The sequence below is a fragment of the Protopterus annectens genome, chromosome 9.part0, assembly GCF_019279795.1.
Source record: "Protopterus annectens isolate FY-2018-M chromosome 9.part0, PAN1.0, whole genome shotgun sequence".
Lineage (NCBI taxonomy): Eukaryota > Metazoa > Chordata > Ceratodontiformes > Protopteridae > Protopterus > Protopterus annectens.
This window is the reverse complement of record NC_056743.1, coordinates 1,565,014,974-1,565,037,529: the sequence shown is the minus strand read 5'-3', so window position 1 is coordinate 1,565,037,529 and position 22,556 is coordinate 1,565,014,974.

Sequence of the window (22,556 nt, the reverse complement as noted above, 5' to 3'; positions counted from 1 at the left end):
CTTCTGACATATTTATTTTGTCGATAGTGCAATGCTGGAATACATTTTGGTGTTTTTATATATATATATATATATATATATATATATATATATATGGGTCCATTTTGTTTCACTGAAAACTCGTTTCACTGAATTTCAAAACACTCACACCAAATCGCTGAAAGCTCAAATCACTGAAAACTCATTTCACTGAATCACATTTTACTGAATGTAAGTACTGTTGGGCAAATAATATGTATATGCCCTTTTCCCCCACTGTAGTGCTATCCTGGAGTTAGTATATATAGTTAGGGGGTGTGGGGGACACAGCCCCCCACATTGGGGTGTGTGGTGGGTGTAGACCATCACCTACTTTTGGTTTTATATTAGCTTTAGTGAAATGAGATTCAGAAATATAAAAGCTAAGTAGGTGGGGGGCTACACACTCCACACCCCAATTCTCTTTTCCTTTCTATATCTACTTCTTCTAATTACATATAGTACTAAGTATTTAAATAACATTTGCTCTCTTTCTCTCTCTCTCTCTCTCTCTCCCTTCTTTCTTCCTATTCCTTTTTGTTACTAACATTCCTTTTCTCTCTTTTCCCCACTATAAGTATTTTACATAGTTTTCCCTTTTAAATAACTACAAATGATATATGTCTCCTAAAATTCTTCAGTAATAGTATAATTTGACTTAATACCAAAGTGCATTTTTTCTAGTGGGTCAGTGGTGGGGTAACAATATGTTTCTGATTAGTGTTTCTAACTAGATGTTTTAGACTCTTTGTTTAGACACATATAAATATTAATACAGTACATTAATGGTGTTTTATAGATGGCTAAATATACATTTACACACACATATATTACATAGTGGACCAATAAATATATATATATATATATATATATATATATATATATATATATATATATATATATATATTGGTCCACTATGTAATTTCGAAATACTGAAATCCCAGTATTTTGAAATTACATAGTCGAAAACTCAAAGTTCCAAAACCGGCAGAAGCGCGAAATTCAAAATCCCGAAGCACGGAGATGTTGTATTTCCGCTTCCGCTGGTGCGGTGTGTGGATGTATGGATTGAATTTAGGTAAGTTTGTGTGTGTAAGTGTGTTGGTTAGGGGCTTTAGTGTGTGTAAGTGTGTGTTGTGACTGTGATGTGTGTGTGTGAGGGACTGTAAGATGTGTGTGTGTGTGTGAGTTTCGTTTGTGTTTCTGTTTGTATGATCTCAGAGTTAGAATATATAAGTAGGGGGGTGTGGGGGGCACAGCCCTCCACATGGAGAGTGCAGTGGGGCTTTCCCCCCCCTGCTTATCTATAGTGTAGATGCACTTATTTGATTTGTGGGGGGGGGGGTGTTTGTTTATGTGTGTACTGTATGTGTAGCATAGTTTCAGGATTTTGAATTTCGCGGTTGTGTGTTATCGGAATTGTGAGTTGTGCTTGGGTTTTTGGCTATGTAATTTCGAAATACTAATTAGAAAACTCATGCATATTAACATCAGACTTATGTTACTTAACTAAACCTTTAGTAACTAAACAGAGGGTTGTGAGGTTTTTTTTGTAATAAGTGTTGTATACATATATTCAATAGATCCTTACATGAAAAATGTTAGATAGATGACTGACAAAATGGTTAAAACATCTGATGTTTCTTGAAAAGTCTTGGAAATATTGACAATCTTCTTAACCTTCAGCTTCTAATGTTATACAAACTTTGATCTGATGTGTATTTCTGACATATATACTTATCAGAGATCCTATTATTATATGTGACATATTGGTATAGCTTCAGTTATATTGGACACTCTCATTTTAATGTATATTTCATGGACTCAGATTTCTTTAGTTGCTTTTATAATGCTTTTCTTTTTTGTTTTTATACTATATTCTAAGCAGAGATGGATAATTTGTATCTTTTGGTGTTGGAGAGGTGGTGGATGAATGGTCTAGTTAAGCTTTTAACTAAATCAGAAACTTAATGTTTCATGTATGTGTTTGTAAATAGTTTTGGGTTTTTGAAAGTAGTGCTTAATACACGTTATACATCCATGATAAGTAAGTTTTCAGTAGATTTCAAGTCAACACGGAAGAAAGGTCTTTCAATAAGCAACAATATACACATTATAGTCAATGGCTTATAAATGTTTATCATTAAATATTGATGGTTTGAACAATAATGTCAAAAGAGTTGGTTTGTTTAAATATATCAAAATGCATAAAGTCCAGATCATCTTTTTACAGGAAACCCATCTATTAAACAAAGACCTACAAAAATACTCATTTAATGGCTATACCATTCTGGCTGATTCATGTTTTAAGACTAAGTGAAGGGGCACTCTTATTCTATGGAAAAATACTTATACAATGCCAAGAATTATAGATACAATTTCAGATAAAGATGAGATGATAAGCATGGTTATTTTGGAAATCAATAGGAAGTATTATACTTTGATTGATACATACTGGATACCAGGACTAAGTACTAAATATGTTGACAAATATCTGGACCTGATTACTTTAAATGCAAAAGGGGAAAGTATAGCAACAGGTGATTTTAACTGCCTATTATCAGGCAATGATACTTCTAAAAATGGTAAAATAAAACTAACATCTCAAGCCAAGAAGTTAAATAACTTTACAAACCAGATGAACCTTTAAGATATACATGGTCTAAAAGAATATTATTCCTTATTCTATACTCAGTATTCATATTGGTTTGGTACACAAACAAACATTGATAAGGTCTTTGTATCAAATAATATATACTCAAAAATAAGTGATGTATCTATAATGAGTTGTCCACTTTCAGACCATAATGCTATAAACATTACATTAACTATGCATACAGATGATTTAAGATTTCTGCAGAGAATTTCTGCTTACATAACTAAGTTAAAAGACTTTAGAGAATGGATGATGAAAGAAATAGATATGGAAACAAATGATAATGGTGAAGTGACTGATACTATACTATGAGACACCTTTAAAGTTTATATATATATATTTATATATATATATATATATATATATATATATATATATATATATATATATATAGGAGAGAGTGGGACAAATAACTTTTAGACTTACAAGAAACATAGACAAGATAAAAATGGATGGAAAACCAAATAAAGTAGCACATAACACAATTACTAAGTTAAATCAAAAATACTTAGAAATTCTGAATCATAAGGTAGCCATAAACCTGGAAAATTTGATATTACAATCTTATGCTGTAAATCCTAAATATCTACATAAAATAGTGGTAAGATCCAAAAAAATAAACAATCAAAATCTTATTAATGAGATTGAATATAAATGTGAGGGTTCAGTTAAGAGTACATCTAACTTAATGGGCATATTAGAAGTGTTCAAAAACTACTATAAAGATATAAATAATAACACACCACTTTTGGAGACAGATAATGTAATAAATACTTTTATTCAAGATAATATAACTACTAAGGTATCAATGCAACAAAATAACATATTAAATTAACAAATAACACTATCAGAAGTGAAAGAGCAAATAAAATATTTAGAAGATGATAAAGCTCCAGGACTGGATGGAATAATTATTGAAATGTATACGATTTTTCATGAATAGATAATAAAGAAAATGAGTGCCTTTACTATGGTTAAGCAAAAATATATAACACCCCATTGTGGAAATATTCAATTATCTCCTCATTTTAAAACAAGTTAAGGACCCCAAATCTTGTGATTCATATAGGCCAATTTTGTTACTAAACATTGATTATAAAATTTTCATGACAATATTAGCTAATAGGATAAAGAAAATATTACCTAATCTAATACATAATGATCAGACAGGGTTCATTCTTCATAGAAAAGTGCAAGATAACATTATTAAATTACTGTCATTAATAAACATAGCATGCAAATACAAAAAACAAATATTATCATCCTAGACATAGAAAGTGCTTTTGATTCTATTAGTTGGTCTTATCTATAAATAATTCTGATTGGTTTTGAATTCTCCTCAGATTTTGTCAACGTATTAATGAAAATTTATAGTGGGGTGCAAGCTTATGTGAAAATCGGATCATGTTTATCCTCACCACTAAAAATCCTCAAGAGAACTAGATAAGGTTATCCTTTGTCACCATTATTGTTTGCTCTTTCAATGGAACCTTTTGCTACATATATCAGAAACAAGCAAAATATAAAAGACTTTCAAGTTAATAAGAACTATTGCCCTAGGATACAATTATTTGCTGATGATATGTTGTTAACGTTGGGTGATATTGATGGTTCTTTCCATGATGTTATAAATACCTTAAGCAAGTTTGAAATAATTTCAGGGCTTAAATTTAATCATAATAAATCCAAAACATTACTAATTAACAGAAAGATCAACAAAAACCTAAGAGAGAATAGCCTGTTTAATTGGGCGAATGATGTATTAGAATATTTGGGTGTCAGTATAAAGAGTTCATGGGAGTCTGTTAAACTAAACTACAATAATGTAATAACCAACATTAGTGAATTAATCAAAAGATGGAATAAAATGTTCTTCACAATGGAGGATAGGCTCTCTTTAATTAAAATGATAATTTTACCTAAAATTTTGTTTTATATACAGCCATTGATACTACCTCCTCCCAAAAACTTATTTAAAAAAATAGATTCCATGCTACTTAAATTTTTATGGTTCCCTTTAAAACCTAGGATTGTATATAAATGGCATATTAGAGCTTGGAACAGTAATGGGATAGCATTCCCTAGCTTAGATCTTTATTCCAAATCAGTTATAATTAATGTAATATTACATTGGATCTCACCTACCTATATATCTGGCTCGAAAATAATACATAAGATTCATATAACTGATGTCAGAACTATAGAAAATCAGTTTAAGGAACAATACGGAATAAGTGGAGTTCATTGGCTTTTAGGTGAATTTTGTTTATTTAATAAGAAGTTTGATCATTTTTCTTATGGCATTAATCAAATATTTAATAACTTTAAAAATATAATTAATTGTAATTACAACATTAAACAATTCCTATTTCTAATATTCTCTACAGCATACTCTCCTGATTGCCTAGATACTTTTAATATCAATGCGATGCAAAAATTAAAGGAAAATAACTTGATATTCTGGCATCAGTTTATTGAAAATAAGAGTATTAAACCACTAAACTCTCTTCTTTGTAGTTTTGATAATAGTCAAAACAGTTGGTTGTTTATACACTTAACTTATTACGGCAGTTTATAGAAAACAAAATGAGAGTATCAATTAACCTAGAGACTGAATCTATACCTAGTTTGATCCAGCTTTTTATTAGATGTCTTGAAAAGACAGATGATCAAAAATTAAGTATCTCGCCTATCTATAAGATGCTAAGAGAAGGCTCTCTAAAGTTTGACTCAGATTTTTGGAATTACTATGTAAAGATTAACGGAGAACAAATATCTGATGAATCAAAAAAACTGTTATTGAAATCTATATATGATACCCCTTCTTCATTATAGTGGAGATTGTATACATGGAAATTTATGAATAGGAGTTTCTATATTCCACATAAAATAAATCTTATACTCAAAAACATTGAAAGTAAATGTTGGAAATGTGATGAATTACTAGAGGCCAACTGGGTTCATATGTTCATCGAATGTAGAAATGTTCAATACTGGAAAGACTTCAGATATTTTGTAAAGGCTTTATGGTCTGATAATGGTCATATTTCTAACACACTTATCCTATTCAGTGTTCCTATACCTAATGTTATTGTTGTTGAGTCTTTTGGCTTTTCCCGGTTAGGGGTCGCCACAGCGGAACTCCGGTCCGCTAATGATTGGTAGTTGATTTTTATGTGCTGAGTTACCAGCCCTGACGCACAACTTTCAACGAAGGTACGACCATTCACGCATGTCTTCATGCAGAAGACGCTCTAGCTGAGAATTGAACTGGACAGCGTCTTACTGTGAGGCGACAATGCTACCGCAGCACCACCATGTTCCTATACCTAATGTAATACCTAAATCTCAGATTCAGTTGCTCTGGTCAGTTCTTGCAGTTGCCAGAAAAGTTATTACTTTGAAATGGAAAAGTAAACAAGATTTGATGTTTAAAGAATTTATTAATTTAGCAAAAGTTGTTTGTAAAAAAGAACTGCAAACCATTTGTTATAGAACTCATAACATTACTCATAAAAAATAGCATGGCAAAAATTGTAAAACCTTTTGAACAAATATTGATAACTTCTCATGGATAAAATGATTGTTTATCATGGATGAATGTAAATATTGTAAATAGTTTTGTTATTGTTTTATTGTATTTGTTATATGTACATTTGTGTATTTTATAATGAAAACAAAATAAAAATGTTTTGGAAAAAAAAAAGACACTGAAGGGATTTACAAAGCAACTTAAAACAGTTCATGATATGAATGCTAAAAGTTGGAAATAGGCATTCAAAATAGCTGTCAAGTGTAATAGGTGGGAGTAATAGTTGTTATAATAATAGCTACTCTGTTCATATTATCATGAAATGTAAATGGCCTTACATGTACAGATAAAAAACAGACTACTGAATTATATAAAGAAGTGCAGGGTGAAAATAGCAATGGCGGGAGACACATTTGGATCAAAAATTGCATGTGATTTATTAAGTGAGAGGCTGCATTGTGCATATGCTTCATATGTGGCCATGAGAAAGCAGCCAAGATCATAACTGTAAACATGCAATCATATCAGCAGAAAGAGTTGTTCCAGAGAAAAATGTTGCAAAGGGAAATGGACTGAAAACTGGTGACCGTACAGTGTTTGTGACAAAGTATACCACTGTATACCAGGCAAAAGAGAAACAAGTTTATCCCAGCAATCAGGCAATGTTAAGAGGCAGATATCAGAGCCAAGCTGCTGCATCCAACTATCTTCAGAATATATTTTTCCTGAAGGAAAGGCTAAGGAGTAAATTAAAAAAGTCTATGTGACATAGGTGAAACATCATGCAGAAAGAGACTCTGCTTCTCACTCTTCTGATAATAACAAAGCACATGTGGAGACTTTGCCGATGAAACCTTTTCCACTGTTGTTCCAAAGGAAAATGCTTGAGAGGCAGAAAAATGCCATTGCGCTCTCTAGATCAGTGATTCTCAAACTTTTATGGGCTGAGATCCACTTTTGAAAACAGTAATTTTTCATGACCCACTACTTGCTTGCAATGCATATTTTAAAAGAAAGCGGGATGAATAAAAAAAATCTTTTTACTACTTTTAAAATTTTAATTTCTCCCCAGTTACCATGGAAACCTATCAGTGTACATACTGTTTCTTGTTTACTTCTGGAATGATTGCAGATATTGAAATAAATACACAAACACATATAGCCATTTGCTTAACAAACAATACAGTATCACAATAAAGTATACTTCTCTGCCACTGAAACTCACATTCATTGAAAGAGCATTAAAACCCACAGTCAAATAAAATGCATCTGGCCAGTGGCTAATTAAGTTTACCTTTGGGCTATTTTCAAACCATAGGTTCCTTGCACACAATTTGAGGGTCACATATGCATGTATGTGTTCTTTGATTCACCTTCTTGATTGCATTAAATTATATTCCTTGTATAACAGAACACCACTTGTTAGATTGTGTTTTAAAATTGTAGTTTTGAACATTTTTCTAGTAAGCAATGAAACAGAATGTATGACCCAATAATGACAAAACTGCCCATTTCAGAATATTTTAACCATAAAAGGCCACTCAAACTTCTGTCATTACAATCCTCCAGAATCAGTCAATAAGCACAATCTCTGCAGAAGTAAAATTCATCCAAATAATTCCACATTAAAGAGATTTATAGCTGATGAAGAGGCTGCTACTGGCAAAAAAATATATATTTCAGTGTTTCATCTACTAATTCAGTGCCTGCTGCCCTAGAAGAATTAATTGATTATGTTACATTAAAGAAAAATTGGTAAGCTGGTAATATTGCAATAGGGAATGACTGGGAAACCGACAAGTTTACAGTTACTAAGCATCTTATACAAAGGAGGACACACTCAGGAATGCAGAACCCCTATACCCCCTTAAAATGCACTAAATACTTGGCAACTAGGGCATTATGTACCATGTCTCAATACCTGTCAACCTCTTAGAACAAGAAATCTATACAAAGCCTAAAATGATACTAAGCATCTAATACAAAGGAGGACACACTCAGGAATGCAGAACCCATATACCCCCTTAAAATGCACTAAATACTTGGCAACTAGGGCATTATGTACCATGCTTCAATACCTCTCAACCTCGTAGCACAAGAAATCTGGACAAAGCCTAAAATGATGGGGGGACAAAGGCCCCAAAATAGGGACAGATTATAACTATTGCTCTTACAGACTTAGAAAGTTGCTAGAATAACAGCATTAGTCATAGCATGCATTTTCTGAAGGAAATGAAGTGTGAAACTCAAATGTATGACATTAGTTATTTCAATCCTCAGTTATTTGCCAGAAAAAAAACATACATTTTATGAGAAATAGACCAAAAATATGAGGCAAACATCTGGACATTCTGCAGAAATCTGGACATTTGAGAGGTATGCATACCTCTAAACCTCATAGTGCAAGAAATCTGGACATAGCCTAAAATAATGTGGATACAAAGGACAAAAAATAGGGATATATTTTAAATATTGCTCTTTTTAACTTAGAAAGTTGCTAGAATAACAGAATTTGTATTAGCGTGCATTTTCTGAAGGATATGAAGTTTGAAACTCATATATGTCATTATTTAGTGACTTCAATCCTCTGTGATTTGCCACAAAGCCATAAATTTTATGAGAAATGGACCAAAACTATGAGGCTAAATCTGGACATTTCAAAGGTATGTTACACACACACACACACACACACACACACACACACACACAAGCACATGCACACACACACTTAACTTCTCTCTGCTAACTCACACATACACGTACCTTCTCTCTACTCTCACACAGCAACACACATATACACACCTACTCTCTCATATGCAGTACACACACACAAACACACCTTCTCTCTCATACAGCAATAGACACACATACACACACACACACACACACACACACACACACACACACACACACACACACACACACACACACACACACACACACACACTATCTCTCATACAAACAGAATGGTTAGTTTAAAATAAATACACAATTTCCCTTCCATACAGAAACAAATGGAACCACTAGTTTAAATGACACACACACACACACACACACACACACACACACACACACACACACACACACACACACACACAAACTTACCTTCCCTATAAACAGAGTGGCTAGCTTAAATTCTGCACTCAAATGCAGAATGGGTTTACATCTGAGTTTGTGCTCCTTAAAGGAGAAGATGCCACCACCACAGTGTTAACAAGTTTTTTTTTTTTTAATGTTGAAGCCTTCAGGCCAGAGTGGGCCCCCATAGTAACAGGGCACTAGGTGACTGCCTATGTCTCCTAGTGCTGGATCTGGCTCTGATTATTAGTTTAATATTTAACATGACCTACCCAAAATCAGCTTTTGACCCACACTGTGGGAACCTCTGCTCTAGATGAATCAGGAATACCTTGGACTTGAACCAGAGTCTGGTATTGGAAATTAGAGAAGATCAGGAAGAACAGCAACATTTCAAAATTAGTGAATAAATGGGAGACTGTAAAGCATTAATCCCACTGGATATAGTAACAGACATGTGACATATGGCTTTGCAAGGAAACAAATGACTAGAATTTAGTTGATTGTGTTAAAGCAGTAGATGGACTGTAAAGCACTTATCCCACTTTATGTCATTAATGTTTAGAAAGACACTGAAGGGATTTGCAAAGCAACTTAAACAGTTCATGATATCAATGCTAAAAATTGTCAATATACATTCAAAATAGCTGTCAAGTGTAAGAGGTGGAAGTAATAGTCTTTATAGTAATAGCTACACTGTTCATATTATCATGAAATGTAAATGGCCTTACATGTATAGATAAAAAACATAGAGCATTGAATCATATAAAGAAATGCAGGGGGGAAATAACAATGGCAGGAGACATATTTGGACAGAAATGAGCATGTGAATTTAATAAATACAGGATTTTGGGGTGGGCATTCAGCAGAATATAAGCTGCAAAGGAAAAGGTGATTAATAGGTGAGTAATAGTACCTATTGTTAATGGGAATCCAGTAATGACAACATAATGGTAGATTTGTAGCAGTAAGGAACTATTGATAGGGGAGGAGGAGGATTATGCTGGCATGTTTTATCATTCCACCCAAGACTGTTATTATAGGGCTTAAGAGAATTTTGGTAGAAATAATAAACTTTTAGCAGGGAATAATATTTATGGTTGAGTATTGGAACCCAGTTTACAATAATGAGTATGTATCAGATGACATGGAAGGGAAAATATAACAAAGGAAGTCAGATTTCTAAAGGAATATATGAGCATATTTGATATGGAAGATACAAATTTAGTAGTAGGAACACAGAATTTATGTGTTGTTTCCCAAGCTATGATAACTATGCTAGAGTGGCTATAAGTCATATTTCACATGAGCAAGTGTAGTTGTTTGAAAGCTTTGACACACATCCAATAACTACTTCAGATCATGCACCAATAACAAGTAAGATAAGAATGTAGATTAGTGAAGTATAAATGTGACATTGGCTTTTACCTACTTATCTGTTAAAAAGAGCGGAATTTAAGGAATGGGGAGTGGTAGCTAATGATTTGAGAGTTATTAGGGAAGATAGAAATATCCTCGGAAGGAATACCTAGTGAGTGGAACTAAATGAAAATGGAATTTAAAAACATGGTAGAGATAAAGGAGAAAGAGATACGGGAAAAATATAATAGGAATTATTTACAGGAGATGACAAGGTTTAAAGTCTTTTAGAATAAGAGGAGTCTCGCTGAATAAGAAAAGGAGCAACTGCAGAATATTTAAGGAAAAATAAGGGACTCTGGCTAATATGCATGAGTTAAGAAAGTTTGCTGTTAAGCAACTATTTTTAAACACCTTTATTAAACTATCACTTATGACATAGGCAAACATACATTAATAAAAAAGAAAGCAAACCATATTAACATTTTGTTTTATTTACAGACATTATACATCACATATCTTTTCTTTCTTTGTGACTTTGTAACTGTCAGTCCCACATTACATAAATTGAACTCCTGCCCTCTATTAAATCTTGTTCATCCTCCTCAACATTATTCTGCATGTACTTTTTCCACAATTTCCATTTATTTAAATTAACTTGTTCCTTCCCCCTTATAAAGGTATCTCTTCCAGTTCTTTTTATGTATTTTACAATATTCAGTACTACAAAATAATTGATTTAGACTTGGATTTCAATTAAACTTAGTATGTTTAGATAATTTAGATCATGTGCTCCAAATCAAAATAATAATTTCCTTAATTACAGCCATTTGCTCACCCAATATTTCTGACAAAGTACTTAGTAGGGACTTTTTACAATTTGCCAACTCATTACAGTCCCAAAACATATGTTTCCAGTTACCCTTTTCTTCCTCATCATGCCTCTAGCATTTGTTATCTACCTGAGGAAAAATTGATTGCTTTATCTTCTATTAATGTAGTTGTTCCTATGTCACTCTTTAAAATTGGATTTAACAAACATGTTTAAACAAATTCAAAAACTGCAGAAATTTCCATTATAGTCTCAGCCACAAAAGGATGGATAAGAGTGCTCCATACTGCTAACTTTCTGTATTCAAAAGTGCTACATGCTTCAAATGCATTGCTGTCATCTGAAATTTCTTCGCATTGCTTGCCAATGAAGGATATCTTGTTTATCCCAAGGAATGGTTTATATCCACAATGAAATTGTCACATCCCAGAAGGTTCATAGGTTCATAGGAGGTTACTTGGCTAATGGCCCTAGAACCTTAACAAGTCTAGCCATGTAATACCCTTGTTCCCTAGTTGACCATGGTTAGATGGTCATTGCTAGTAGAGTGAATCAGTGATTAGCACTGACTACCCCTGTCCATGAGGGACATAGGTGCCACACCTGGGGTGAATTTATGGTCTCCCATTCAGTTGTCAAGGTTGTGGTTAAATAGGGTCATTAAGGAGCTCTGCTTCACGTGAAGTAGGAGTTTATTCCAGAGAAGAGGCAATCTCTGGGAGACATGTCTGTCTCTTCAACATGTTCTGTTTATGTCACAGGCTAGGTTGAGATCCCTGGAGTGAGTGACTCTTCTCCCATTTGATTTGCAGACATGCAGCATTTCCATTAGGGCTGGGTCAGAGATCGCTCTGTAGGCCAGGCACAGGTCACCTCTCAGCAGCCTGTAGGTTATAGAGTACAGAGACAGGGCCTTCAGTCTATCCATGTAGGTCATGTTTTGGAGGCCCTCAATTTTCTTGGTTAGAAACCTCTGTGGTCTCTCCAGTTGTTACAGGTGTCTGGTGAGGTACATGCAAAAGGAAGTATTGTACTCAATTAGTGGTCTGATGAGGGTCAAGTATAGAGGAGTTACAACATCCTCAGTCTTGGATGTGATGCCCTTATTTATGCGCAATGTAGAAGGCTTTCAATACCAATGTGTAGACATGGTGATCGAAGTTTAAATTGCTGTCTCTGATGTGAAAAGGAAATATTGCTGAACTGTTAGAAACAGTGCACACAATTAAGGAGATTGTTAGCAACAAACCTACAGAATTACATGTTTTTTAAGCTCCTCAGGCTTTCTAGAAGCTTCTCATTGATCTGACATCAGCGGATTAGTTTATGGCTTTTCAGTGCTATACATGATCTGATATGGCAGCTGGTCATCCAGGTTTGTTTTTAATGGCCTGCTTGATGGTGCACCCCTGTTTCTTTGGATGTAAGAGGGTCATAGAGAAACTCTCTCACAGGGTGTTGAAGGACAGACTTGATACTGGAATCTCTAACGGAAGACTTCCAGTATATGAAAATATCCTTCCATTTGGTCTGTATGGCAACATTGCTGTTTATGAGTACCAGGCAATCTTGAGGCTGCAACACAGTGGGAAAGTGACAGCTTAAACTATAAATCAGCCTTGTTGACTGGCAGATACTCCATGTGTCATGTTTGCCAATTCAGCATCAGATCTCTTTTGCCTTATCTTGCCATAAGACAATGAGACTCTATCTTAAGCTGCTAATGTTACTTTTTCTTTTACATGCATAAAATATCATTCATCTTGCCATCTGCAGTGAGCTGTTGTCCTCTCGTTGAACAGATCTCAAGTGTCATACGTGTTGAGTACCAAACAAAGGTTAAAATCTAGCTACTTACAGAAACTAGATGATAGGGAACATCACTGGACTGTCTTCAAATCTCCATCATAAATGATCAGTTATAAAATGCAAGAGGTATATTGGTAGACAGTTTAGGAAGAGTAATAGAAAACTGGTATTGAGGTTAGTCACAGAAGGTGGGGCAAGGAGATGGATGGATGAGTGGATCTATAACAGGTGACCTGAAGCTTTCTTCATGGTCTATTGTTAGGCTGTTGCATTTGGAGAAGATGAAGGCAATTATTAGTTATCTGAAGTGGTCACCATCATCTTATATCTTTGAGATTATGCATTTGCTAATGCACTGTGAGAACATATGCTTTCAAGGTGCTAGGGAAAGTTCATATGTAAATATTTCTCAGATATAGGCTCCACCCAAGGGGCTATCCTTGGACTTTCTCTCTTTTGAGTGATCCCATCTGTGAAGTAAGTGAAAACACTGTCATCTGTGTTAGCATGTCTAGCAGGAGATTTGTACATATTCTCAGATTAAATTGTATTGTATGTCAGCATGCCTAATTGTGAAAATGTCAATAAGTTTTGAAATGTTGAGTGTTTTTCTGTTTAAACAGAATATTTAAAGAATATGTCACTACCTTGATACAATTCTAACTGAGCAGGCTTGAGAGGGATATTCTAAAATACAAACTGTGGAGAATTTGCTGAGCAGTGAGTGATGTCATTGGGATGTCCCTGGTTGCTAGGAGATTGTTTAAACAGCTGATTGACAGAAAAAGAATTTCCTTTAAACAGCTGAGTGTTATGTTTTGAAATTAGACAGTTAAGACAGCAGTTTGTCAAGTACTGAGCAGTCAGTAGACACCAAGAAAAGAGAACTCACCAAAGAAACTGAAAGCTTGCTTGACCTTGCTATTATATCTTAGAGTAAATCAGGGACAGTATTTCTTTGGTTAGATCAGGAAACTTTAGCTATTAAGAAAGAGTTTTTCTTGAATAATGGACTCCTATCCTGCAGTTTGATTTACATTTCAGGTGATTGAATTCTAATGTTTATTGAGAGTTATTTATTTTCAATTTTGTAATCATTTTTACTTATTACTAAATGTTTTTCATTACTTTATATTGTGGCTGAAAACCAGTGTTTTGATTTAGAGATTAGAGAGTGCTTCTACCTGTTTGATACTCCCTAGGTCACCTCGAAGGCCTGGCTGTTTTGGTCATAGCTATCATTTATTTTGATAATTAATTTTTCATAATTGGACACCCCTTTAGAAGGACATTAAGACCCTCTGATTGGTGACAGTGTTACTGTATTGTTTTGGGAAAAAGACAGCTGGAAATCTGTCATGCTTTCCCAGAAGTGTATGGATGTGTGAGATTTAAATTTACTTTGAGTGTGAGTATATCAGAGGTCTTACACTGGGACACCTTTCTCTGATGTGTGTAATAAGAAAATACATTTGGGTGGACAGAGATATATAGTCCAGTCCCAGGAAAATAGAGCATGTCCCTTTTGTGCTCTTAGAGAAAAATTGTGAAATACTACTTCTGTTTAAATGACAGTCTCATATTGGAGTCAGTAGTGACGATTGACGCTCCTTAGTTACTGACCCAGGATAGTAAGGGATGTCATTTAATTGTTGACAGTCTGGTGAGATATTGGACAGATGTCACATTAATTGATGCTAGCGGTGTGAGATCTTTAATTGGATTCCAGTAGCCTGTGGGTAGTTGTCATAACCATAAGGTAAACATTCAGAATTTCAATCCACCATAGTTGTATTTATTTTTTTAGTTAGATAGTCAGGCATAGCAGGCAAGGATGTCACCAGAAGATTTTAGCAAGCTGACAAAGATCCAGTTGGCTAAGGAGTGTGAAGCCAGTGGATTGGTGCATGCCAACCTGACCAAGGAAGCAATGATTTCAACCTTAGTTGCAGCCACAGCTCAGACCAGCTGGTTGGAGGGTATCCAGTTTGGTGTTGGTGATGTGCAACCTGCTGAGACAAGACAGTCCATATTTTCTTCAGAGGACCTGAGAATCTGACTAGAGTTAAGGAGACTGGAACTGGAGGCTGAAGAAAGGTTGAGAATGTGACGTCTGGAGGCTGAAGAAAGGGAGAGAATGTGATGCCCAGAGGCTGAAGAAAGGGAGAGAATGCGATTCCTGGAAGCTGAAGAAAGGGAAAAGCAGTGCTGATATAAACTGGAAGGTGCAGAGAAACAGTGTCAATATGAACTGGAGACCAAATGACTGGAGACCGAAGAGAGGCTGAGGCATTTAGAAGCTGAGGACGACAGACAGCGCCAGCATGAACTGGAGCTTCAAACCCTTCGAGAGGGTCACGGAGGTAATGGGGAATGGAATAACTGGACCCCAGAAGCTGAAAAGGTCAGTGAACTTTTTCCTTGGTACAGGGATGGGGATGACATTGATAGTTTTATTTATATGTTTGAGAGGGTATGTAGACAGTATGATGTTGACCGTGAGCTCTGGGTTCGACTGCTGACTCCCTTACTCCATGGTGAATCTGTTTAGGCTCTAGCAAAGTTAAATTATGTAGATTGTTTGAATTATGAAAAAGTGAAATGTTGCTTGCTTGACTTACAAACTTACATCTAACACTTATAGAAAAAAGTTTTGAGAACACAGTTGCAAGGCAGATGAAAGTGCACATGCTTATATTGCTGACTTAAGTACTTACTTTCACAGATGGGTGAGTGGGTATCAGGTCACTACATTTGAGGGACTGACAGACCTTTTGGGTGAGGAAACAAGCCCTCAGAACTTTGCCTAATGACACGAGAGTCTGGTTAGCAGACCATGACTGCAACTCTGTAGAGGAGTTGGGGAGAAAGGAGGATCTCTACTTGGTGAGCAGAGCACCACTGCAGAGGACAGGGATACCCAGTGCTGTACACGTACATAAGGGAACCCATGGGAGCAGTTTAAACCACTCCAACAGATTACACCAGTAATGGAGGAAACTACTAATCCAAGTGCACAGTTAAGGATTAGATGTTTTATGTGTAACCAGAGGGGACACATAGCAGTCAAATGTCCATCGAGGCAAGGTGAAAAACAGAAAGCAAGGAAGCCAGCAAGTGGTGATGACAAACTGCCAGTGGTAAGTTGTTTAGAAACAACTGGGATGCCAAATTACCGAAATTTATATCCAATTTTAGTAGATGGTAAACAGGTAACTGCTAAGAGGGACACAACGTCTGATATAACTATTGTGAGGCCTGCAGTGGTTAGAGATGAGCAGTACTTGCTTGGGCAGTCCACTGCAGTCAGAGCATTGGGAGGGACACCTTTCCAAATACCTTTGGCTAAGGTTCATCTTGACTGGGAGGGTGAAAGAGGAAGCAAGCAGGTAGGTATGTTCAAGGATATTCCTACAGATGTCCTAATAAGGAATGACTTTGATGATGCAATAACTTGAGTACATGTAGTGACACACAGTCAGGCTTGGAGAAAGGCATGTAGGTCCAGTAGTTTGGGAGAGACCCAGAAAGATCTCACACCTGAAGCTGGGGCTGGCATGGTGACTGTTTCAGAGAAGGTACTATCTGGCAACAGCAAGTCAAAATGTGAGCCACAGCTGCTGGTGGGTACTGATGTTCCCTTGGACATGGTGACTGCAAGGATGGAGGTGAGTAGTGGTACCCAGAGTGACAGCGATGCACAGCTGTCAGAAGTGACTAGGCTTCCTGTGGAAGGGGAGCTGGGGAAGGTCACGAAGGTAGAGTTGAGACAGGCTCAACTTACGGATCCTAAGTTACAAAGCTTGAGGGAGATGGCTAAGGAGGCACCTGAGTCTTAAGGAAGAGGGGAGTCTGTATACTGGGACAAATGCTTGTTGTATAGAGAATGGACTCCTGGAGGTGGGCTAGAAGGTGAAGTGATAAGACAGTTGGTAGTGCCTAGAGTTTACCATCTTTATTTTATTTTTTATTTATTTATTTATTATTTTACATTTGTTGACCCCATCTGCCACTCTTAACCATAGGGCATGACATTCCTTTCTCAAGACATATGGGCATAAGACATACTAAGAGATGTTTGTTTGTGTCTTTCAGCTTTTCCCGGTTAGGGGTCGCCACAGCAGAACTCCGGTCCGCTAATGATTGGCAGTTGATTTTTACATACTGGCTTGCCAGGCTTGACGCACAACCTTCAACGAAGGTACGCCCATTCACGTATGTCTCCACACAGAAGACGATCTAGCTGAGAATCGAACCGGACAGCGCCTTACTGTGAGGCGACAATGCTACCGCAGCACCACCACCGCGGTAAGACATACTAAGAGATGTATTATGCAAAATTTCTATTGGCCTGGGATTGTGAGGGCTGTGGTAAGATATTGTAGGACTTGTGAACAGTGCCAAAAAGTTGGTAAAGCAGAGGACAAGGCTAAGGCTCTGTTAATGCCTTTGCCTGTTATCGAAGAGCCATATCAGAGAGCGGCTTTGGATATTGTGAGACCCCTAAGTACTCCAAGTTCTACAGGAAAGAAATACATCTTGGTGGTAATAGACTATGCTACCAGATATCCTGAGGAGGTGGTTCTATCATCTATGGAGGCAGAGAAGGTGGCAAATGCTTTGACAGAAATCTTCAGCAGAGTAGGTTTTCTACAGGAAATACTGACTGACCGAAGTGCTAAATTCATGTCAGACCTGCTAACTTTTTTGTGGAAGTGTTGTGGGGTAAAACATCTAAAGACCACCCCTACCATCCCAGACTAATGGTCTTGTGGAGAGGTTAAACTCTACACTGAAGACTATGCTATGGACATTTGCAGACCAGTTCAAAAGAAAGCGGGACAAGTATTTGCGCCATCTGTTATTTGTGTACAGAGAAGTACTGCAGGAATCTACAGGTTTTTCACCCTTTGAGTTACTATACAGCCATAGGGTGAGGGGGCCTTTAGATTTAATTCAAGACAAGTGGGAAAATGAGAGTGAATCTCAAAAACAGTCTGTTGTGGAGTATGTTCTCAATAAGACTTAAGGAGCTTATGGTTTAGCTCACAAGAACCTAGCAATGGCTCAACAACAAAAGAAGGTGTGGTATGACAGGAATGCTCGAGCTCAAGAGTATGCTGATGGACATTAGGTGATAAGACTCGTTCCTGTTAGACATAAAAAGTTACAGGCAGCTTGGGAGGGACCCTTTGAGGTGGTGAGGAAAATTAATGATGTGAACTACATGGTAAATTTGGTAGGTAGGAGACACAGGCACAAAAAGTACCATGTGAATATGATGAAAACTTATCATGACAGGAAGGCCCTAGTATTGAGCATTCATAGTGGATGGCAGGAAGAGTCTGAAAGGGATATGGTAACTGATCTTTTGGGTGAGGCTAGGTTGACACCTCTGTGGAGGAGATCATAATATCACTGCAGTTAACTCCTAATCTAGTCTGGGGAGATAAAAATTGTATTCTTGGAATTTGGGGATATGTTCACAGGGAAACCTGGGTGTACTGACTTGATGCAACACCATTTGGACACAGGACTCAAAAAAACTATTAAGCAGGTTCCTTATAGAGTACCTGAGAGAGTGAAGCAGACTCTGAATGAATAAATAAGGGAAATGCTAGAACTGGGGGTAATTCAAGAGTCTAACAGTGCTTGGGCTTCTTCAGTAGTGCTAGTGTCAAAGAAGGATGGTATGAGGTGGAGTCTAGGATTGCAAGCATATGATATGCGCATACAACAATGCAGTGGGGCTAATAATGCCATTGCAGATGGATTGTCCTAGAGAGGAGTGGGTGAATATTTCCAGGTAGACCCATTTTTCTCAAGTGTCAGTTTTCAAAGGTCACTTGAAAACTGGGCTTGAGTCATAAGAGGGGGAGAAATATGAACTAATTGAAAACACTGTCATTTGTGTTAGCATGTCTGGCTGGAGATTTGCACATATTCTCAGATTAAATTGTACTGTATGCTAGCATGCCTAATTGTGAAAATGTAAATAAGTTTTGAAATGTTGAGTGTTTTCCTGTTTAAGCATACCCTGGGATTCATTAAGATCTACACAACGTGCAGGAATAGTGCAGGAGCTGCTGCATGCAATATGTCTGCCGAGCGATTCAGCAAAGGGCTCCCGGGACATGCAGAAGCACTCCTACACTATTCCTGCATGGACACCACTGCCTTATGCTAATTACCTCATTTGCTGATGAAAACCATGCAAATTAGTTGAATTAGCGATTCAGCAAGCAGGCAGGTGTTCGTGTAGGAATAGTGTAACCTGCAGAAATGTATTCCGTTACTAGCTGAATACATTTCTGTAAATGACAGCCTTAAATAGAGCATGTATTCAATTTATTAGGCATGCCAGTGGCCAAATATATGGCCATTGGCATGAAAAATAGTTTAAATTTTTTAAAATAAAACTATTTTTTTTGCCGATCTTGGCCGTTTAAGCATGCAAATGGGATTATGCCAAAAATAAAAAAGAAAGGGGGAAATCAATTTTGACAGGAATCTGCATTTTGCCATTATAGTCAATGGCATGCAGAATGAAAACAATACCAGGGGATAGTGGTTGCTATGGGGAAAGGCACAATAGTAACTCAGGAGTAAGGCAGTGGTGTATGCAAATGAGGGGATTTATGCTGAATCACAAATTTCTTCTAAGTGTCAGATTGCACCTAACCGTGTAGGTGCTCTAACACTACGCTATAGACAGGAGGAGCAGCTAACATGAAAAGGGGGTGTGTCATGCTTGCTGTAAGCACATTGGAACTCAGTGGCCCGTGTTTGCCCTTAGATAAGCACAGCTAAGGAAGGGGGGTGTCTGAGGCTGTATTTTCCTATTCCGTGAAATGCAGAGTGTGTTCGTGCCCAGGGAGGGCCAGTTCTGCTTAAAAGTGTTTACTTTAGCTAAATGGGTGTGTGCGGTATGCACCGGGCTTAAAACAAAAAAAAAGAAAAAACACAGGGGATAGCAAAACTGTTTACATTTGAGCACCGGGAATGTGCAGCGTGCATCAGGGATTAAACGGGGAGGAAATGGGAAGGGGAAACTGCAGAAGGAAGGCAATCAAGGAGAACAACCATAGCTGACAGGTGGAATGTATTAGAATCAGCCAATTACATAGGCAGCAGCCCAGCACTCTACTATAAACTATGCAAACACCTTTCAGTCTGTTTTTTCCAATAAACCCTACACCACTGGTGTACACATTCGGGGGAATTTTAAACTGACAAAACTAACAAAACATGTTAGGGGCTGCTGTTGCTTTGATCTATCATTATGGGATAGAGACTGAGGGTGGTAAGGAGGATAATGCTGACAACCTACTCAGACCAAGGAGGAGGAGAAGAGTGTTCAGACCTAGGGAAACTTCCCAGGGGCTACACAATCTGGAGATAGTAGAGCGCTACAGGGTGAACAGGGACATACTTCAGGAACTTGTTGAGCTGTGTCGGCCTCACCTTAGACCCAGAGCCAACAGAGGGGAACCCATCCCAGTGGATACCAATGTAAGTGTAGCCTTAAGAATACTAGCTACAGGTACTTTCCAAAGACGAACTGGGGATACCATGGGGGTCTCAGAGGCATATGTGTCCAGGATACTCCAATAGTTCCTGGATGCCATGCGACTGCATGCCACTGAGCAGATTTACTTCCCCAGCACCCTTGAGGAGAGGACCAGCAATATGCATCTCTTCCACCATGTAGCAGAATACCTGTAGATACTGGGTGCTATAGACTGCACACACATCTGCATCAAAGCACCACCCAGTGACTAGGGTAGGGTCTACCTAAACTGCAAGGGCTTCCTCTCCATCAACTGCCAGGTTGTGTGTGATGCCCAGGGCACTATTATGAATGTTTGTGCTGGCAGGCCTGGAAGACATCACGACTCCCACATCTGGCACTCGTCACAGCTGTACCGGGGGTTTGCCAGTGGGGACATCCCATATGGCCATCAAATGGGGGATGCTGGCTACGCACTGGAGCCATGGATGATGACACCCATCAGAAATGCGCACACACCCACACAAGAATGCCATACGGTTCCACTGCCTTGACATATCTGGTGGAGCCTTGCAGTACTTTCCAGCCACATGTGCACACATGTTCATAGTATGTGCCATGCTACACAATATGATCCTGTGGAAACAGCTGCAACAGGAACAAAATGGGGAAGGGCCACACAGCCCCCCACCATTGCCAAGGTCTTCACAGGCACAGAGGGACTCGGAGGAGGAACATCCTGAGCCTGCCCCTGAAGGCAGTTGGAGGTGTGCCCAGTATGCCCTGTCCTTGGCAAAGTGGCAATGCATAGCACATACACTGACACTGTAGGACCCAAGGGACTGATCTCTCTCTCTGACTCGCACACACAGTAAAAGGGATGCCAAATAACACAGCACCTATGCCCTACCATGTATAGGCAGTGTACTGTGTGCATCAAACATAGTCATCCATCAAGCACCATCCTCACAACAGCCTCAGGCACAAAGTAAGTCAGTTTCCTTAACAAAATTAATGAATGGAGTGGAATGTTCTGATAGCATATCTATGGTATTGATTCAAGCATGCAAGGGAATGGGGTGGCTTAATGGGATAGCAGCAGATAATTGACAACTCTATGGGACAGCAGGAAGTGTATTCCCAGTACTGGCCTATCCACCCCATGCAGTACCACCCTAGTTGACAAATACCACTGCACTATATGTGGTGAGCCAAATAACTGGGGGGTCATAGGTCACATGCATGCATGTCAAAGTGGGGGTCCCATACTCAACCCCAGCTTCACCCAGCAGATCAGCTGCAGAAAACCATACAGAAATGCCTGGCAAAGGTTCCCACATGGCGACATCTTTGAAATCCCCACCCACAGACTTTTACACAGTGATATCACAGCAGGTCTGGCAGTGGCAGTATGGCTTTGAAAGGTAAGAAGTCTGAAACTACAAGTGTCTATGCCAGAACAATCTGACCTGTGGTTGATAATGTTATGCATGTAGTCTGAAAGATAGGGCACACCACTATGCTAAATGGGACCAAAATGTTAAGCAAATATCAGCACAGTCTCTTCAAATGTGTATTGTGTACAGATGTGTCATCCCCCATAGTCCCATAGAAATGCAGTAACATGTACCTAGCCTTAAGCAGCATCCAGCCATCAACTTGAGTGATGTCTCAACACAAACAGAAAGCAATTATCAGTAACACACACAGTCAACTTACTGGTGCCATCCCAGGGTTGTCCACTGCTGGCAGCCTGGGAACA